We start from the raw sequence: 8120 nt of genomic DNA, 5'->3' as shown, positions 1-8120 counted from the left end.
TATAAAAAAGAATAGCTCATTATTCTCTGATAAGTATCAATTACATCTATTCACCAATCATACTTTTTCAATACATCTTTAGTCTCTTCCTCAAGCGAGTAAAAACTATAACAACACAAGCAAGAATCCATGGAGGGATGCTCACACCCAAGAAGTTGAATCTCTTTATCCAGTCTGGAGATTCCTTAAAAAGGATAGCTATGAAAGCGGTAACAACAGCTATCCCAATGAACATCTTTGTTATAGGATTGATCATGGAATCCTGCAAGAAATAAATCTGAATAAGATAAAAGGCAGTGTAGTTAAAAGTTACCCGGGCATCCCCTGGGAGATCTTCTAGGTATTTTGAAAGTCTATCGCTTAGCCAGCCAACCAGGAGGGTAGTATAGATACAAACATCTTAGTGGGGCAGATAACTAGAATTCTTAATCCTTCTCCGTGTTTTCCTTTAAACCAAAGAGATCATTAAAATTATCTTTCCATTGTTTCTGAAAATCTATAAATTTTCATTCATATATAGATTTCTTTTGAAGGGCTACACAATGGTAGCCTATCCCCTAACCCATGTGCAGGCAAGATTTAGTCCCAAGTCTCTGCTATGATAGATCTTTCTGGGAAATACTACCCGGATAACTTGTGTATTTACCCTGATAAATAATTTATTCAAAAGCAAACGAGGCCTAAATATCTGATTAAAATCTATATAGTACACAACCCCACCTTCTATAATTGTCTTTTTATTGTTGTAAATCCGGTCTGTGGAAGAGAGAAGAAGACGACCCAAGATACGTTATGATTTAAAAGTTACCCCTATCTCATACATTTACTTCACTGTATAGTACAACAGTTACAGTAGAGGAATTGATATCATAAGGGAGGTATGTTGTCATAAATGGGGGTGTTGGAAGTTTTAAGTTGTTGTAAGTATACAGTAAAGTTAAAATTTGTGGGGTGGTTTCATTAGTGGTTATTCAGTGGTTCAATTATATAGTTTCAAATAATAAAAATTAAAAAATCGATAGGGATACAAAAATTTTGTAAAAAAAAATCGGATACATCTAATATTATATATTTATGATATTGAACAAAATAAATGTCATAAATAATAAACACTTTTGTTAATGATAGAAATAGGATACTAAAAATCAGAAAAAAAGAAGAATTAATATATCACCATGACCCCACTAACTAGGTCAAATAGTTGAATTGATTAAGTTATTAGGTCTCTTGACTAGCACTTTGGTGGTGAAGTTGACCCAAAATCCTGATCATAAAATGGGTTGGGTCTCTTGATTTGTCTTTAAAACTAAGAAAAGTACTTGATAAAGTGTTTATTGACAATTAGGCATCACTTGGTGCTATTAGGCATTACATCAACAAAACAGTGAATAAACACTCAACTGTTGGGAGAAGCATTAAAATGAAACTTTTCCTAACAATTGATGCACACATAAATCAAAACTCACTTTTGTGAATATCAATATGTACGGATGAACATGATAAGAAAAATATTGATTTGGCGATGATACGACGGTGTTTTAATAAATGCCAATCACGAAATGTCCACCAAACAAAACACACACTAATTGTAGGTTGAAAATAGGGTTGCAAGTTAAGTAGGCCCATTCAGAGCCTGACACAACTTAATCTATGGGTTGGGACTTAGGGGGTGAGCTTTCGTGCTAGGATTGGGTTTAGGTCAGAAAACTCAGGCTTGACCTAAATTTGGGTTAGCTCGAGCTTGGCTTTTATTTCATCATATCTTTTTTCTAATCATATATACATGTACATGTGTATAAAATATGTAATATACATTTATAAATTAAATTTGCACAATTTTATTTCGACCATCCTGCTCTTAAATTGGGCCATAAAGTTGAACAAAAGATGACTATATAAAAATATATTTATAAATTCATTGGAGCTTACCAACCCACCTTAAGCCTGGTTAAACCTGAACTAACCCAACCAAGCCTGAGCCTGGCCCAAGTTGTATTAGGTTAAGCTCGAATTGGGCTGAGTTGATAAACTTGGACTTAAACTCAGGTTGAATCAATCCTAACCCGAGGTTTGCAACTTTAAGCTGTGATTGGTTTGATAGAAAATTAGAGAGCTGCGGAAAGTTGAGGGAAAATTCTTTACTTTCTATCAAACCAAACACAAATTTAGGGTTGGGCCTGAATTCCGTAGATTGTCACTCATGAATAAGCAGTCCTACTAATCTTCCTCATGCAACAACCAGCTAAACCCCTACGTTATAGTTTATGTTATAAAAAAAGAAAAAGTATTTGATTTCTTCAATATCTTCTGAAATCAAGACAGCTTTAATTCTCGTAATCTTCATAGTTATTTTCTTTCCCATAAAGGACAAATATTCTCATCCAATTCAATTCAAGGCCTTAAGTTTGCATTTCATTATCTATCTACGATGACAATATGATGTTAGGAAAACTGAAAACTAAACAAAGGAAGAAAATAAAGGAAGACGATGACATCACCTTTGGTTCTCCATCAATGAAGACGACGGATCCGTCTTCGTATGACAGCAACGATCTACCATTTTTAGAATTGAAACGAATCGGAACGCTTCTTCTTCGAGAACTGGGATTAAATGCGTAAATGGATTTGAATCCATATTTTTCGAGAATGCTGTGGACCTCCAAGCGATCTTGGTCCCAACCTCCTAAACTGGATTTGAAGATCTCGATTGGGCCTTTGCCTCGTTGATAGAGGTGGACTTCCACCTCTGGAACTTTTGTCTTGACGGATTTAAGTTTAGGGGTCCGTGGAGTTTTATCGCTGATATTAGGTTTGTCTTCGACTTCGATCTCTACTCTATCGTTCTCTTTCTCCATCTTCTATTCTGTTTTGGTTCGTCCTTTGCATTTGCAGGAGGAACTGCTAATCTCGTCTTCTCCGCTTATGAAGCTTTCGAATGTCCAATATTTTACTTTTAACGTCGACAGTTGTAACTTGGTCAACTCAAGGATATTATTGGATAATCCCTCATTCTTCAAAAAAAAAAAAAGTACACGTGCCACCTAATACGATAGAAATTTCCAAAGCCCTCACGTTCTCATACTCTTAACCTTTTTCACCCAGCAGCACCATTAACAGCAACAAGCCTTCGTCAACGGTATTCAACCTACAACAGAACAGCGACGGGCAACACGGCGATTGTAGATTTTAACGGCAGCAGCAGCGGTGTTAGCGAAAAGTTTCAAACATCAAGAATATTCCGAGGAAAGCTGATATTTATGTCTAGGGTTTTTCATCTTTCCTTCTTGAATGCCAGATACAATCATTTTTTTTTTTTTTTTTATTTTTTAATTCCAGCAAATAGTAATGTTCTATGAATGTTTGGAAATTCTTTTCTTCTTATCTATTGAGTATTTTTTTTTGTGCTATTTTACATTTGTTGTTTGAATTAACCTGTATTCGTTGTTCAAAAAACTCCAACCATAAATGGGAAGATAAAGTCTTCTTGCAGTTGTGACTTTGGATCTGCAAGACAAACCCAAGACACAAGATTGTCTTCTTCTTCTTCTTCCATGCAAATCTTCTTCTTTATACGCGACAAAAAAAATCTAAAGCCCTCACGTTTTCTTCTCTGTTCTCAGAATCAATAACAACTATAGTTTACCCCTGTTTTGGCAAGCCAAATGGCAAAATGAAATAAAGAGAACCAAAAAACAAATAAGATTTCAATATCAAAAGAATCGTTTAGGGGTGTTCTGTTCTATTATTGTTTCATTTTCCTCATCGATTTTGCTGACATGAATCCTTAGGCTTTTTCAGTCCAGGCAATTCTACCAAGTGGTATCTCGCTGTATGGTACAATAACATTTTCATGTTAGTTCTGCAAGTACTAGGCTCGGGAGCAGATCAAGCGGCTGATGCATCAATACCCAGATAAGGAACTGGGCATAAACATGACAGGCCACAGCCTGGGTACTGCGCTAGTGATGCTAAGTGCTTATGACATAGGAGAGATGGGTGTGAACGTGATGGAGGACAGCCAGGTGGCTTTGGTGAAGGTTTTCTCGTTCTCAGGACTGAGAGTCAGGATTGTGAGGTTCAAGGTGCAGGTGGAGAAGTTGGGGGTGAATGTTCATGACACGATGTCAAAGGTTTTAGGTATATTGTTCAACGAGCACGTGCCGGGGTTGATTCACCGGTTGGCATAGTGGTTGTCGTGGTATACTCACATATCAGAGTAGAGCTCATACCGGACCATGAGCATTCTTTCTTCCTCAATTTTTTATTTAAAAATATTTTATCAGTCATAAAGCTTCAACTAGTTGCAGGTGATGGCCAATTGAGCACCGATTGACGTGTCAAAATTTTAGTGGACTCGAAGAGAAAATCCCTTCGAGTCCAAACAGGATCCGGAGTGAAGTATGTTTGCTTTGGTTTGGGTTGTCCAAAACTTGGACCCTATCTATAACCGGGTCAATAGGTCAAGACCGGTTCAGCTGGAGCCCAATCCAATCAACTCATAAATATTAAATGTAGTAGCAATAATAATAATAATAATAATAACTAGGCGTAGGGACCCTGCTTCACAGGGGCTGGAATGGAACTATCAATCTGTCGATCGGTTGACCCGGTCCTTAGCCAAAAATCGTTGAATCGGTCAATAACCCATTGACCTAAGTAGTTGAACCATTGACCCGTTGACCCGTTCAATGGTTTTTGGTTATTTTTTATTTTTTTAATCAGCTATCCAGGCAATCGATTTCGTTTTATCCTAATCTTGGTTCGTAGCCAAAAATCGTTGAATTGGTCAACGACCCATTGATCCGGGCAATCGAACCATTGACCCATTCAATGGTTTTGGGTTGTTTTTTTTTTTATTTTTTTATTTTTATTATCAGAACGGGCCATCCATTCAAACTGAATAGTCGGACCGTTGACCCAAAAACCAGTGGCCAGAACAGTTCCATTTTTAGGTTGTATAAGTCACATGCTCCAATGACATAACATGTATGGTAATGCTTAATGGACCTCACACACTCAATATTTTGCATGTAATTTTTGTTGTCAGAATGGGTCGTCCGTTTTTTTTTTTTTTCTTAATTGGAAACTGATGGAGGAAGATTTGACCCGACCCCTCGGCCATGCGACACGTGGAAGCAACTGAGAGTGACCTGGCAGAAACGCCAACTCGGCACGGCATTAGGCCCACAACCCGAGCTCCGAACTAAAGAGCCGAGCTCCCTCGAAGGAACCTGCAACCCGAACTCCGAACTAAAGAGCCGAGCTCCCTCGAAGGAACCTGCAACCCGAGCTCCGAACTAAAGAGAGCCAAGCTCCCTCGAAGGAACCTACAAACCGAGCTCCAAACTAAGGAGTCCCGAGCTCTCCCTTCGAGGTCCTGAGCCTTACAAGGAGCACCAAAGGAAAAAAACCCCGAACTACCCGCCCAGGGACAGTTCGGGCCATACTTCTATCCGAACTCAAGACTTCACCTCACGCACCACTTCGGCTCCAAGTCGCTTGACTGAACAACCGTACCTAACACCCAGGAGACCGCACCTGAAGGTGGTGCACCTGACTGATTAGGGGACCAACACATGACAGCCGCCATCCAACGGCCACCTGCCACCGCCATCCCAGACGGACAAAGGCAGCCCTGGCAACTGGCAGAGGAAGTGACCCGATCTGGCAGAGGTAATGATGCCCGAACTAGCAGAGGCATGGAAGTGTGTACAAGGTAATTATAAAAGGCCCCCATCCCACAAAGAAGGGGTATGTGTGATTCTTGCGTTTTCTGGTCTTAGAATTCTTCATTTCCCTTGCCTTCTGAAGAACACTAACATGAGCTTCGGAGTGTTCCAACTGGGTTCCTCCCCGGAAGCCTCCATTTTCTTCCTTGTTTCAAGCACCTCCGATCTCGTCAGAAGCGAGGTAACTGACAGCTAGGACAGACTGGATCGCGCATCATCAGAAACTATCCAGACAATCAGTTCCATTTTATCCCAATCCTGGTCCTTGGCCAAAAACCATTGAATCGGTCAACGACCCATTGACTTGAATGGTCGAACTGTTAATCCATTGACCTGTTCAATGGTTTTTGGCTGTTTTTTATTTTTTTAACTTTTGTTGTTAGAACGGGTCATTCATTCGAATCGAATGGTTGAATCGTCGACCTGAAAACGGTGGATAGAACGGTTCCATTTTTGGGTCGTATGAGTCACACGCTCGAATGACATAACATGTATGATACTGCTCAATGGACCTCACACACTCAGTTTTTTGCCTGTAATCTTTGTTGTCAGAACGGATTGTCCGTTCGAACCGGACAATCAAACCGTTGACCTAAAAACAAATGGCCAAAACGGTTCCGTAAATTTTTTCTTATAATTTTTTATTGTCAAAACGGGCCGTCCATTTGAACCGAACGGTCGAATTGTCGATCCAAAAACTGGTGGCTAGAACGGTTTCATTTTTGGGTCGTATGAGACACGCTCAAATGACATAACACGTATGATACTACTTAATGGACATCACAAACTCAATTTTTTGCCTATAATTTTTGTTGTTAGAACGGATTGTCCATTCGAACCGGATGATTGAACCGTCGATCCGAAAACCGGTGGCCAGAATGGTTCCATAATTTTTTACTTGTAATTTTTGTTGTCAGAACGGGCCACCCGTTCAAACCAAACGGTCGAACCGTCAATTGTCAGAGCACTATTAATAATATTTATCCATAATAATAAGTAATTATACTATTTAATTAAATAATCATTAATGATAATTTTAACAATATTATTTAGTTATTTTTAATATACTAATAATTATTAAATTTATGAATATGATTTATTAACAATGTTTCCAATGCATGATAGGATGTGTGTGTGAGGCGCCAAATGTGAGAAGCTGATCCAATCTCGGTCATAGTTTTTGTCTCTCGTGAATAGCAAGGTGTGAGGCGCCAGGTGTGAGGAACAGATCCGGTCCGATCTCTCGTGAATAACTAATTAGTACGGGACGGGAGATGTCCCGTACCTGTGAGGCGCCGGGTACGGGAGATTCTATAGCCCCAAGTATTTTATTACATGACTATTTTATCCACTAAACGACGAAATAAATCATTTTGTTAATTAAGCTGTTATCAAATGGTTCGAAAGTATTATTTATTAATAATTTAATCATTTTATTGGGTTGGCTTTAAATCCCTGGACTAATGAGTGTAATTAGGTCATAGTTTTTGTCTTCCGAGAAGCAGACTCCATTGACACTCCTTAGGCCCTAACTTGGAGTTCCAATAGACTCCCTTACTCACATATCAGTTAAAGGTTATTTGTTTTTATTGGAAGGTTGGAGGGGAGAGAAATGAAAAAGAATATATATTTCAAAGGGATGAAGAGAGCTTAACAACTAATATGATCCTCATTGTATGTCACCTTTTGATTTGTACATCTATGTCACTTTTTTTTTTTTGTCAGAATAAACTATCTATTTGATTTGAATGATCGAACTATTCGACCTGAAAATCGGACTCAGAATGATTGCCTGTCCAGTTCGGTTTTAAAAACCTTGTTGTATTGCCTTTCTTCTTCAATTATGTAAGGAAACAACATTTGGATATTTCCTCATGTTGGGGCATTTTCACTTCAAGTACCAATGCCACCTAATAACACTTACGTGTGATAAAACAACAAAAAATAAGTAGATTGCAAATCATGTAAAATACTCTACTTTCTTGATTTCTAATCCTAAAATGTAAAATCAAACGCAAACACAAATTAATCTTGTGCAACACAACAATACTAAACATCTTCTAAGTAAAAACACCAATGTACTGTGCTTACCTGGAAGGTTGCAAGAATTGTTGATACTTTTAATACACAAAATTTGCATATTGAGAGTTTAACCAACCAACACTCATTTTTCATTTCATTATTTGGTTATTATGTTTTGTCAAGGATAATGTCAATTCATAACTTTCCATTCAAAACATTTAAAGCCAAGAAATACATTAGGAAACTTAAATATATCCTAAAAATAATATATTCATAATAATAAATATAAGTTGTATGATTATAATTAATTTATTCATACATAAAAAAGAATACTTAAATGATTTTTATAAAGTATGAAATATTAAGACA

At 37.9% G+C, this 8120-nt stretch overlaps 1 pseudogene across 1 annotated transcript; it reads right to left on the bottom strand.

The window, feature by feature from the left end:
* Positions 1–3514, bottom strand: LOC104587409 (uncharacterized; annotated as a pseudogene). The gene is made up of 2 exons (XR_016081484.1): positions 2499–3514; positions 1–262 (listed from the first exon to the last, which is right to left on the bottom strand). The product of XR_016081484.1 is annotated as an uncharacterized LOC104587409 (transcript).
* Positions 3515–8120: the final 4606 nt, after the last annotated feature.

This window comes from Nelumbo nucifera, chromosome 1 (genome assembly GCF_055504915.1).
Source record: "Nelumbo nucifera cultivar China Antique chromosome 1, China Antique-T2T, whole genome shotgun sequence".
Taxonomy (NCBI): Eukaryota; Viridiplantae; Streptophyta; class Magnoliopsida; order Proteales; family Nelumbonaceae; genus Nelumbo; species Nelumbo nucifera.
The sequence above is the reverse complement of the archived record's forward strand: the minus strand, read 5'-3'. Positions and strand labels throughout refer to the sequence as shown.